The sequence below is a fragment of the Vombatus ursinus genome, unplaced genomic scaffold (assembly GCF_900497805.2).
Source record: "Vombatus ursinus unplaced genomic scaffold, bare-nosed wombat genome assembly UNPS02014798.1, whole genome shotgun sequence".
Taxonomy (NCBI): domain Eukaryota; kingdom Metazoa; phylum Chordata; class Mammalia; order Diprotodontia; family Vombatidae; genus Vombatus; species Vombatus ursinus.
In genome coordinates, this window is record NW_020954576.1 from 70262660 (window position 1) to 70274364 (window position 11705).

Below are 11705 nucleotides of genomic sequence, written 5' to 3' on the forward strand. Positions count from 1 at the left end.
TCTATCTATCTATCTATCTATCTATCTATCTATCTATCTATCTATCTATCTATACACACATACATATATTTTTTCCCCTCCAACTACCCTAATACTGACAAAGGTCTCATGAATTACAAATATCTTCTTTCCATGCAGTAATGTAAACAGTTCAACTTTAATAAGTCTGTTATGATTTTCTCTTTCCTGTTTACCTCTTCATGTTCCACTTGAGTCTTGTATTTGAAAATCAAATTTTCTATTCAGCTCTGGTTTTTTCATCAAGAATGCTTGAAAGTCCTCTATTTCACTGAATGACCATTTTTTCCCATGTAGGATTATACTCAGTTTTGCTGGATAGGTGATTCTTGGTTGTAATCCTATCTCCTTCACCCTCCGAAATATTATATTCCATGCCCTGTGGTCGCTTAATGTAGAAGCAGCTAAACTTTGTGTTATCCTGATTGTGTTTCCACAATACATGAATTGTTTCTTTCTGGCTGCTTGTAATATTTTCTCCTTGACCTGGGAACTCTGGAATTTGGCTGCAATATTCCTAGGAGTTTTCCTTTGGGGATATCTTTCAAGAGGTGATTGGTGGATTCTTTCCATTTCTATTTTGCCCTCTGGTTCTAAAATATCAGGGCAGTTTTGCTGGATAATTTCTTGAAAGATGATGTCTAGGCTCTTTTTTTGATCATGGCTTTCAGATAGTCCAATAATTTTTAAATTCTCTCTCCTAGATCTATTTTTCAGGTCAGTTGTTTTTCCAATGAGATATTTCACATTGTTTTCTAATTTTTCATTCTTTTGGATTTGTTTTACTGTGTCTTGATTTCTCATAAAGTCACTAGCTTCCAATTACTCTATTCTAATTTTTAAGGAAGTATTTTCTTCAGTAATCTTTTGGACTTCCCTTTTCCATTTGGCCAATTTTGCTTTTTAGGGCATTCTTCTCCTCATTGGCTTTTTGGACCTGTTTTGTCATTTGGGTTAGGCTATTTTTTAAGGTGTTATTTTCTTCAGTACTTTTTTGGGTCTCCTTTAGTAAGCTGTTGACTTGTTTTTCATGATTTTCTTGCATCACTCCCAGTTTTTCCTCTACTTCTCTTACTTGCTTCTCAAAATCCCTTTTGAGCTCTTCCAAGGCCTGAGACTGGTTCGTATTTTTCTTGGAGGTTTTGGATGTAGGAGCTTTGGCTTTGTTGTCTTCTTCTGGTTGTATGTTTTGATCTTCTTTGCCACCAAAGTAAGATATTATAGTCTGACTCTTTTTGTGCTGCTTACTCATGATTCCAGCCAATTACTTGAGTTTTAAACTCTTTGTTAAGGTACAAGTCTGCTTCCAATGTGAAGAGTGTACTGCCCCAAGCTTCAGGGGTTTGTACAGATGTTTTCAGAGATACTTCTAGGGACCTGTCCATTTTCAGTTCTTCTAAGGTGATATGATAAGGGGCAAGGTGTTTCCTCTCCACAGCCTCAAAAAGCTCCACCACGCCAGCACTCCTCCTCACCCCAGGACCGCTCCTCAGAACTGTGACCCAGATCCAAGCACGGGCAAAGCAAGAGATTCCTGCCTCATTGCTGGCAAAGAGATCCCTGCAATCCCCCTCTGATCAGACCATGATTCCCTCTCAGTCTGTGGGCCAGAAGCTCAAGAAACAGCCACTGCCCCAGAGGCCACGCTTGAGACTTGCGGCTGAGATGTAGCTCCTCTATCACCACAGTCACAGACTTTTCCCACTGACCTTCTAAGTTGTCTTTGGTGTTCAGGGGTTGAGAAGTCTGGAAACTGCCACAGCTGCCCGAGATTCAGTCCTCTGAGGCCTGCTCCAGGATTGCTGTGGCCTGCGTGCCCACGCAGAACTGCGCTCCTCTCTCAGCCTGGCGCGATATACCTTTCTGATCAACCATCCAGGCTATCTTGGCTGGAAATTTGTTTCACTCTGTCTTTTGGTGGGTTTTGCCACTTTAGAATTTGTTTAGAGCCATTTTTTTAGGTATTTGGAGGGCTTTGAGAGAGAGCTCAAGACAGTCACTGCTTTCCCTCCGCCATCTTGGCTCCACGGAAAAGGCAGTTTTTAGATGAAGAAATTAAAGCTATTTGTAGTAACATGAAAAAATGCTCTAAATCACACCTGATTAGAGAAATGCAAATCAAAAAATCTGAGGTACCTTAAAACACCTATCAGATTGACTAACATGACAAAACAGGAAAATGATAAATGTTGGAGCATAGACGTAGGAAAATTCGAACTTAATGCATTGTTGGTGGAGTTGTGAACTGATCCAACCATTCTGGAAAGCAATTTGGAACTATAAGCTAAGCGCTATGAAACTGAGCATACCCTTTGACCCAGCAACACCACTTCTAGGGCTATATCCCAGAGAGATCATACAAATGGGAAAAGGACCCACATGTATAAAAATATTCATAGCAACTCTTTTTGTGGTAGCAAAAAATTGGAAATTGAGGGAATGCCCATCAATTAGGGAATGGCTGAACAAGTTGTGGTATATGAATGTTATAGAATACTATTGTGCTATAAGAAATGATGAGCAGGCAGACTTTAGAAAAACCTGGAAAGGTTTATACGAACTAATGCTGAGTGAGGTGAGCAGAACCAGGAGAATATTGTACACAGTAACAGCAACATTGTGTGATGACTAACTTAGATAGACTTATCTCTTCTCAGCAATGCAAGGATCTAGGCCAACTCCAAAAGACTCAACGATGGAAAATGCTATCCATATCCAGAAAAAGAACAATGGAGTCTGAATGCCGATCAAAATACACTATTTGCCCCCTTTTTGGTTTTGTTTTGTTTCTACTTTCTCATGGTTCCTCCCATTGGTTCTAATTCTTCTTTACAACATGACTAATTTGAAAATATGTTTAATATGAATGTATATGTAGAGCCTATATTAGATTGCATGCTATCTTGGGGATGGGGGAGGGGAAAGAGGGGAAGAAAATTAAGAACTCAAAATCTTATGAAAGTTTATTTTTGAAAACTAAAAAATTTTTTGAAATAAGAGAGTTGGATTAAATTACCTGTAAGGTCCCTTGTAGTTCTGGATCAACAATCCCATGCTCCTAATGCCTTAGGTATCGCCTCTCACTCAGACTATCACAATAGCCTCTGCTTTGGCCAAGCCTGATTCAGACTCACTGGTAGCCTAGATATGTCACTGGGAAGGAAAGAGACACTTAGATTATTTAATATTTAACAAAAATATTTACATAACAACACCATGGAAAGAATGTTTAGCAAAGATGCAACATTGATTTAGCTGCATACAGCTCTTCTATTTGTTTCTATTCTTGCCACAGTGGCATGTCAACAAGGAAGTGTCATAGCTGAGACCACCAATGTATGTACTGGCCTTTTTAAGTCTGAGGTGATTGGGAAATTACATCAACGTTCAGATCTTAATCCCATGGACTAATTAAGATTTTCGTATGGTTTAATTATCTCTATAGGGAAAAGCTAACCTAAACTATATGGCAAGAACTGTCCAATATTTATAAATGTTGCTACTCTTAAAACTTTCTAATTAGTTACTTAGTCTCAAATTCTTCTCTCTCCAATCCATCCTACACACAGCTGCCAAAGTGATTTTCCTAAAGTGCTGGAATCATACTTAACAAACTCCAATGGTTGCTATTAAAATGAAATGAAACTCCTCTGGCATTTAAAGTCCTTTACAACCTGCCCCCAACAAATAGATATAGATATAGATATAAAGATATAGACACACATATTCTCTTCATATGGTCCATCTAAATTAACCTTGCTATTCCTAATACATGGCACTCCACCTCCCACCTCTGTGCTTTCATACTGGCTGATCCCTTCCCTGAAATGCTCTAACTCTTCACATTCACTGCTTAAAATCCTTAGTTTGCTTCAAGGCTCTCTGCTAGTACAACCTTCTACAAGGAACCTTCCTTTATCTCTCCAGCAGCTAGTTATTTCCCCTCCAAAATACCTTTTATCTATTTTGCAGCATATACATCTTTTTGCTCTCAATAGACTGTAAGCTTTTTGAGGGCAGTGACTATTCTACTTATATTTTTGAATCCCCAGTGCCCAGTACAGTGTGTAGTAAAGTATAGGCACTTGATAAATGTTTATTGATTAATTGAGTAAATAGAAACAGGTCATGGTTTTGATGTGTGTGTATGTGTGTGTTTTCTTACTTTTTTTTCAACATTAAGAGATGCTGCTGAGGTCTTTTAAAGGAAAATTCTTTTTTTTAAATTATAAATAAAATAGTAATCTATTCCAAAAGGAAGAAAATAGGCTCACTAATTCACTATTTTTTAAAATGGGAATTGTTCCAAGCATTTTGGTAATAAAATCTATATGGCTCTATCAATGAACAAGTATTTATCAAATGCCTACTTTGTGCAAGGAACTCTATTCAGTACTAGGGATACAATAAAAAGGTAAAAAAATCTCAGTCTTGAAGGAACTTCCATGTTATCATTGGAGACAACATGTACATAAATTAATATTGATCCCAAAAGGGACAGAGGAGTTACTAGCAGCTGAAGGACTCAGAAAAAATTTCATGTTGGAGGTAATGCTTGAGAAATTTTTTTAAAGAGAAGATACATTACTGTAATTTTAATATTAACTATAAATTTTTTGCTTGTATATGGTTTTAATGTAAATGGTCCATTATGATTGGAGGGAAAGGGAAGGAGAAAATCTTTCAATGAAAAAATCAGTAAGTGCTTCAGCAGCAAGAGAATCTCATTTCAAAATGTAATTTTTATCTAGTGTTTTCATTGATTATCTGAAAATGGAATTTCTTTATATCCACTTGTAACAGTTGTTGGACTAGAAAAATTTGAAATATTTTCATTTTAGGCAATATTTCATTATAGTTCTCACTGGTTGGGGAAAAATGTTTAAGCACTTAGCAGTAAAAAGAAATTTGATTTGTATTTGAAATTGGAATTCATCTAACATGGACCAGAAACCAATTCAAGAACTTGGTAAAGTATCCACCAAAAAAACCCTCGAATGTTTGTAGCTTCACAGGGTATTTGTGTACAGACTACATCATTCACAATGGTGGATTCTCAATCTAGGAACATGAGAAAGGATGAAAATCAGCAGGAGATCCTGTTATTATAACTTGAACCACTACTGTGGCTACATTCATAGACATTTTACTAGGAAATTACTTTGAATTATATGCTATGAGATTTCAGAAAAAGTTACTGAGAAATTATTTTTAAGTAATTAAACTTTCTCACAATTAACATAAGAGATATATGTGAGATAACACTTAAGTTAAATTAAGAGTTAAAACCCATAGAAGAATAAATTGACTTGGTCCTCAGGGAGGATACATTAGTAAAAGAGAAAAAGAAAGAGAGTAAGTTAACCAAAATCATCTGATAATTTTACTTCCTAATACAGGAACCTTGTTCACTTATAAAAAGATCACACATTCCTGACAGTAAAAACCCAAGGGTGCTGTAAATCTCATTGAGAAAGAATAAACAAGCAACACAACAACTAGCAAAGAGATTATATTCATCAAGTATCCTGCTGCCATATTATCCAATTCAATCAGTATTAAAAAAAAACCATTTACTATGTACAAGATAATATGGGCAAAAAGACAAATAAATCTAATGCACAGGAAAATAGCCTAGACTGGGAATGAAAGGTTCCAGTTTCCTTTCTCCTTTTGATCCTAATCTTTGTGACTTCATACAAGTCACTCAATTCTCTATTTCCAGGGCCAAGATCTTTTTTAACTGAAATATCCAATGGCATATATTGACGATCATACACAGTGGGAAATAGAACTATTAGTGAGCATGATATGTGTGACCAGCTCATTCAATAGCTTCTGCAATAATTATGGCTTTCAAACAGAGGACATTCAAAATGGTCATTCTCTGATTAATCATTTATTAACCAAAATGTCTTTGATATGGACAGTACCTAAGCACATCTCTCTGAATACGTAAAACAAATAATTTCTATCCATTTGGTACTGATAAAAACACTGAAGAAGGGATGTAGGCTGGCTATTTCTGATGGTTATATTTCAGTAACACCCAACAAATCCAATACCCAATAAAACACAATCATCTTGATACCCAACAACAAGCATTGATCACCAGACCACAGGAGATGAGTAAACTTCTCCAGGAAGCTTATGTGCTATTTGTAACTGTCCTTTTTTAGCAACCAAGATCCATAGTTGTCCACCAGCAGATGCTGCTGCTAGCAGAATTTCACTGTTTAGATTGTGATTGTGGGAAGTAAATGGTGTTGCATATATACTTGCAGATAGCCTCGAATTTCTATTGGAAATGTGCTTCCATATGATAACAGTAGATAAAACAATGATGGAAGCCAAAAATATTTATTGCTTTATTGAATCAGAGATGCATGGGGATGAAAAGACTAGTCCATTAGAAGAGACCTGCCAAAACAGTTGTCCCAGGTGGTTAAAGCAGTGTAAATTCCCATCCACACCACCAACGAAAACATATTGCAAGGTGCATTGTGGGGAAGAGAAAAGAGCTCTTCCACAGGAATGTGTCCAAACTCTTTTTCCAGTAGCAGGATTTAAGGCCAGTAGAACTCTTTTCAGTATAGCAGTATTTAAGTGATGGGGTACCTGGCTTAGAGAGGGTGAAGAAAAGACAATTTCTTCACAATGTGACTTCCAAACATAGATTTTTTTGTAAGTATCCAAAGCATATGCATGATGGTCACGAGATCCCACATATATGAAGCCTGTGGATAGATTCATGGTTGCTGAGTTTTTAATGGTATCCTTGGTGGCAAACATCTAATGTATTTTCACATTAATGTTTCAGAGCACATAAATATACCATTATAGCAGCCCATTGTAATGAAATTTCCACAAAGAGAGAGACAAGCTAAGGATTCAATGTGATCTCCTAAGATCTGTTCCCATTTCACTTTATCAGAATAGAGATCAATTGTTTTGTATCCTGTGAGAACAGGATCCAATATATTGGACTTCCACCTGACACATAACTTTATTTTCTCAGATACTTCACAGAAGTCTCATTTTCTGAAAGTTTTGACCCAGGGCTAATCTTGTCTGCACCATCCTTCTTCCAGATAAATGCTAAAGGCCTTTTGCTTGTCACATGAACAAAACTGAACTCTTCAGATGAAATTAAATCAGGAGATGTTGAAGGACATTTTCCTAACTTAGTTCCTGTCTGTCTCATACTTAGGGAATTCCTTAAAGACTCAGAGGTATTCACAAACAAAATCTGATTTACTCTGCTCAATGCAATAAAAGCATTCTGCTCTTTGCCAGAATTCACAGGCCTTCCAGACTTCTGATCTATATATTTGCTACTTAATTTTCTTCTATTTATGACACTGAATTTTCTTTTTGTGCAGTAACTCCTATTGAGTGATGTATTTTCATCTGGAAGTACTTCTTGAAGAATGTGATTGTATTTATCTAAGATGGAGCAACTGAGAATAACTTCTGAAGTTCAGGTATTGATCTGCTTCCCAAATGCTCAATCTCATTATTGAACCAAAGAAACTTTAAAGAATCGCCACCATTACTAAGGAATAGTGAATCTTTAGAAACTTCCAAAGGATCTTCCAGAAGTCTCAAAGAGGACTTCCATAACTATCGTAATCTTTCCCATAGTTCCCCTTTTTTCTTTGAGGTTACTGTTACAATTCAAATTTATGTAGTTAAAGTAAATTTGGGTTAACTTAGACAAATTGATTTTGCCATGAGATGTAAATTGTAAGGTTTCTATCACTATAATGTATCTGGGACTGCATAGCTAGGAAAATGTTTTTGAAGTTCTCCAAAAATAACATCCTTCACAAAACTGTCTTTGGTCACCACTAACAGCATTTATCTTTCTTGAGGATAGCATACAATGGCACAGGATTCTTCTTGAAAAATTCCTTCAGCAACCTGTTGTACACACTCAGTGTTAATAATGTTTGCCAAGTCATTTAATTTGACTGTCTTGCTGTCCCAAGAAATATATTGCTTCACCATTCTCAATAATAAAATCACCAGTAACTTTCATTGTGCCAAAAGGTAAAGTTATTTCATCATCAAGAAAACATACTCACTTCTCGCCACCTAAAAAAAGAATTTGGCCTTCACCTTCTTAAAATGTCAAACCATTTGTGAATCTGAGTTTGACTACTATTCCAAGTAGTGGAAATCCCAATTGCACAGGTGACTCAACTCCCAGAGTGGAGCTAAGATCCTCTTCTGGAGTACTGTAACATCTTGCCCAGGTGAATGCCTCTGTGATAATATGCATATTAAATATTTGAGTTTTATTGCCTTTTGCCCTCCAGGTTCTGAGGATGCTCAATGACAGGAATGCTTTGGCACTAAGGACAATACATAAAGTGAATTTGTAGCTAATAAAATAGATGGCTTGATAAGCTGAGATACAAATCTAAGTAGTGTTAGTATAACCTGGAGAACTGTCCTATAGTGTTGGTGAAATAGAACAGTAGCTAATTTCAATGGCAGTATTTTAATAGCATTGGGAACTATAAGCAGAGATGTTCCACTTGTCAAAGCAAGGAATATCTCCAAAACAGATGGATCAAATGTCAAAGGGGGAACCATGAAGAGAATACCTTCTTGTGTGATCTTGAAAAGTGTATGAAGATGTTGATTATTTGGTACTGTACATGTATGAGGCAATCTGATAATATTAGGAATTCCTGTAGTTCCTGAGGTGTATAGAATATAAGCTAAGCAATGCTGCAGTCTGACCTCCACATACTTTTCTGCTTTTTCTTCATTGCTGTTCAAAGAATTGATGCAATTAATCATTTTTTTCCTCTCCATAGTTCTCTTTTTTTATTATATAGGATCAAGTTCACATCAATATCATTCCAGTGAAGTTCAAAAAGTCTTAAACCAGTATGGTCTACTATAATGGTATCATTATTTAAGCAAGTTTCATAGGAAGATTTGAATTTATCAACTTTTTTTTTCTTTCAACAAGGATGTACTTGAGGTTACATTTTTTTTCATAAAATAGGCTGGTAACTGGTAGCATATTTAGATCAACAGGAGAGTATGCAGCAGGGACTTGCAGAATTCCCAGAATCCAAGATGGTAAATTTATTCCTGAATAGCAATAAAGACAGATTTCATGAATCCCTTCAAAATGCAGTGTAGTTGCAGAAAGCTAGATAATTCTGAGGCAAAATTAACCATAGATTTGTAGGTATAATAAATTAGACATTGATTATTACATCTATCAAAACATACAGCTATTCGGTCAGAGTAAAGGGCATCAGCTTGAAGCACCATTTCCTGAAGAGTCATTTTCACAAGAACTTTGATTTCGTATTTAAATTTCTTTCAAGTAGCTGTACTGCGGAAATTTAGAAATGTTAAGTCAAGAGCTGTGATCCGACCTGGGCAGAATCTCCAGGACCCTCTGGGCAAGGCCGCAGTGTTGGGACTTCACCGCGGTCCCTACTTCAGCTTTCCTCACCTGTCCTCATCCGATTCTCCCTCAAGCGAGAGCCTGCAATCCACACCGCGCAGAAGCCGTACTCCATAACCACAAAACTGGTTGGGTCCAAGTCCCTGTCGGAGACTCCCTGCCCCTGGCCCCAAAGTGCCAAGTGCTAACTGCTACCAGAAAGCCTGGGAGATAGAAGAGACGAGATCCATGCTCATCCCCTGACGCCCAGAAGGAGCGCCTTTAGAAACGTTTTGAAGGAAACAAGGGAGTCTAAAACGTAGGATTACTTTTGAAGTGTGGGGGCTTAGCCAAGACAAAATTACAGAGGTGAGAGATGGAATATTGTGTGTGAAGAGTTCAGTGTAGCAGAAATCTGGGGTGTAGGAAAAGTAGTTTTATAATAAGCCTGAAACGATTGGTCAGAACAAGAACTATGCTGAAGGGTTTTAAAAGCTCAAGGTATTATTTATATATGATCCCAGACACGGTAGAGAGTCATGGGAATTTATTGAATAGGGAAGTGACATGATAGCATCCACATTTTGGAAGAGGGGAGGGGAGCAAGCATTTATTAAGAATATTCTTTCTTCCAGGCACTGTGTTCAGTGCTTTATAAATATTATCCATTTGATCTTATGAGCATAATGATTTCATGGAGTATCTCTCTGCAGAGCTGTGTAGGATATACGGAAAGGGAAGAGACTTGATTTCATTAGACCAAAAAGGAAGCTATTGCAATAGTCCAGGTGAGAGACAATGAGGACCTGAATTACTGTAGAGGCTGTGTAAACAGAGAGAAGGGGACAGATACAAGAGATATTGGGAAGAGAGAAGAGACAAGATTTAAAAAAATGAAATGATTGGTTATGGGTAGTGAGGGAGAGCGAGAAGGATAATATCAATGTTGCATACCTGAGTGACTGGAATAATGAAGGTGGCCTGGAGAGACATAGGTAGATCCCAAATTGAGATGGGTTTGTGGAAAGGGATAATGAGTTCAATTTGGAACATATTGACTTTGAATTGCACATATAATATCTGATTTGAAATATTCAATAAGTAGTAGAAGGCTGAAAATAAGCAGAGTGGCTAGTGCCAGAGATATAGATTAGGGTATCATTTGCATAGACATGATACTTTAATCCATGGGAGATAATGATATCACAGAGATAAAGAGATGGTCCATGACAGAAGCTGAGGATATAACCACAGTTAAGGGGCACAATATGAATGATGATCCAGTAAAACAGACTGAGAAGGAATGGTCAGATAGTAAGAGGAGAATCATGACAGAACAGTATCAAGCTCAGAAAAAGACTATTCAGGAGAAGAGTATAGTCAACAGTATCAAATACTCTTGACCCAGAGAGGTCATGAAGTTTGAAGATTGAGGAACTCCATCAGATTTGACAGTTGAAATCATGAGTAACTTTGGAGAGAGCAATTTCATATGAGTGATGAGGTTAAAAGCTAGGCTTGAAAGGTTTGAGATGTGAGTGAAAGGAGAGGAAATGGAGGAGACAGATTTAGATGGTATTTTCTAGCAGTTTGGCTGTGAAAGGGAAGAAATGTATAGAATGGTAGCTTGAATGGTTGGTGGACACTAGTCATTTTCAGTATAATGACTTGGGCATATTTGTAGACAGCACAAAAGGACATAGGGAAAACAGAAGATCAGAGTGGAGTCAGGGAGGGGGAAGACTGTGGGTGCCTAAATGTGGAGCCTTAATTGTTTACTATAAGCCAGATACTGTGCTAATCACTAGGGGTACAAATACAAGCAAGCAAATCCCTCTCTGAAAGAGTTTAACTTCTAATGGGAGAAGATAACACGTAAAGGGGTGCTGGAAAGTGGGGGAGAGGGGAAGGAGAAGCACATAGCATGGTGGAGATCACTAGGAAGTGAAATGAAGGAAAGATAAAGTGAAATCATGGATCCATTTTAGCATTTAAGTATATTAATAAGTTATGAATATGAAGAATTCTAAAAAGAATATGAGAACATACCTATGAAGTGATTTAGAGGGAAGAAAAAATTCAAAAACATACTAACCAGGACTATGTTTTTTTTAAAGTATTTGCTATAAGGGATTGATTTCTGGGAAAGGACAAGGAAAGGTGATAGAGGAAAATCTAGATGATACAACAATAAAAGATACTAATAAAATGAGAGAGAAAGAGGGGAGAGAGAGAGAGAGAGAGAGAGAGAGAGAGAGAGAGAGAGAGAGAG

The 11705-nt window shown here is 37.1% G+C and overlaps 1 pseudogene; it reads right to left on the reverse strand.

The window, feature by feature from the left end:
* Positions 1–6057: 6057 nt before the first annotated feature.
* LOC114049466 lies at positions 6058–9330 on the reverse strand (annotated as a pseudogene).
* Between the last annotated feature and the right edge of the window lie 2375 nt (positions 9331–11705).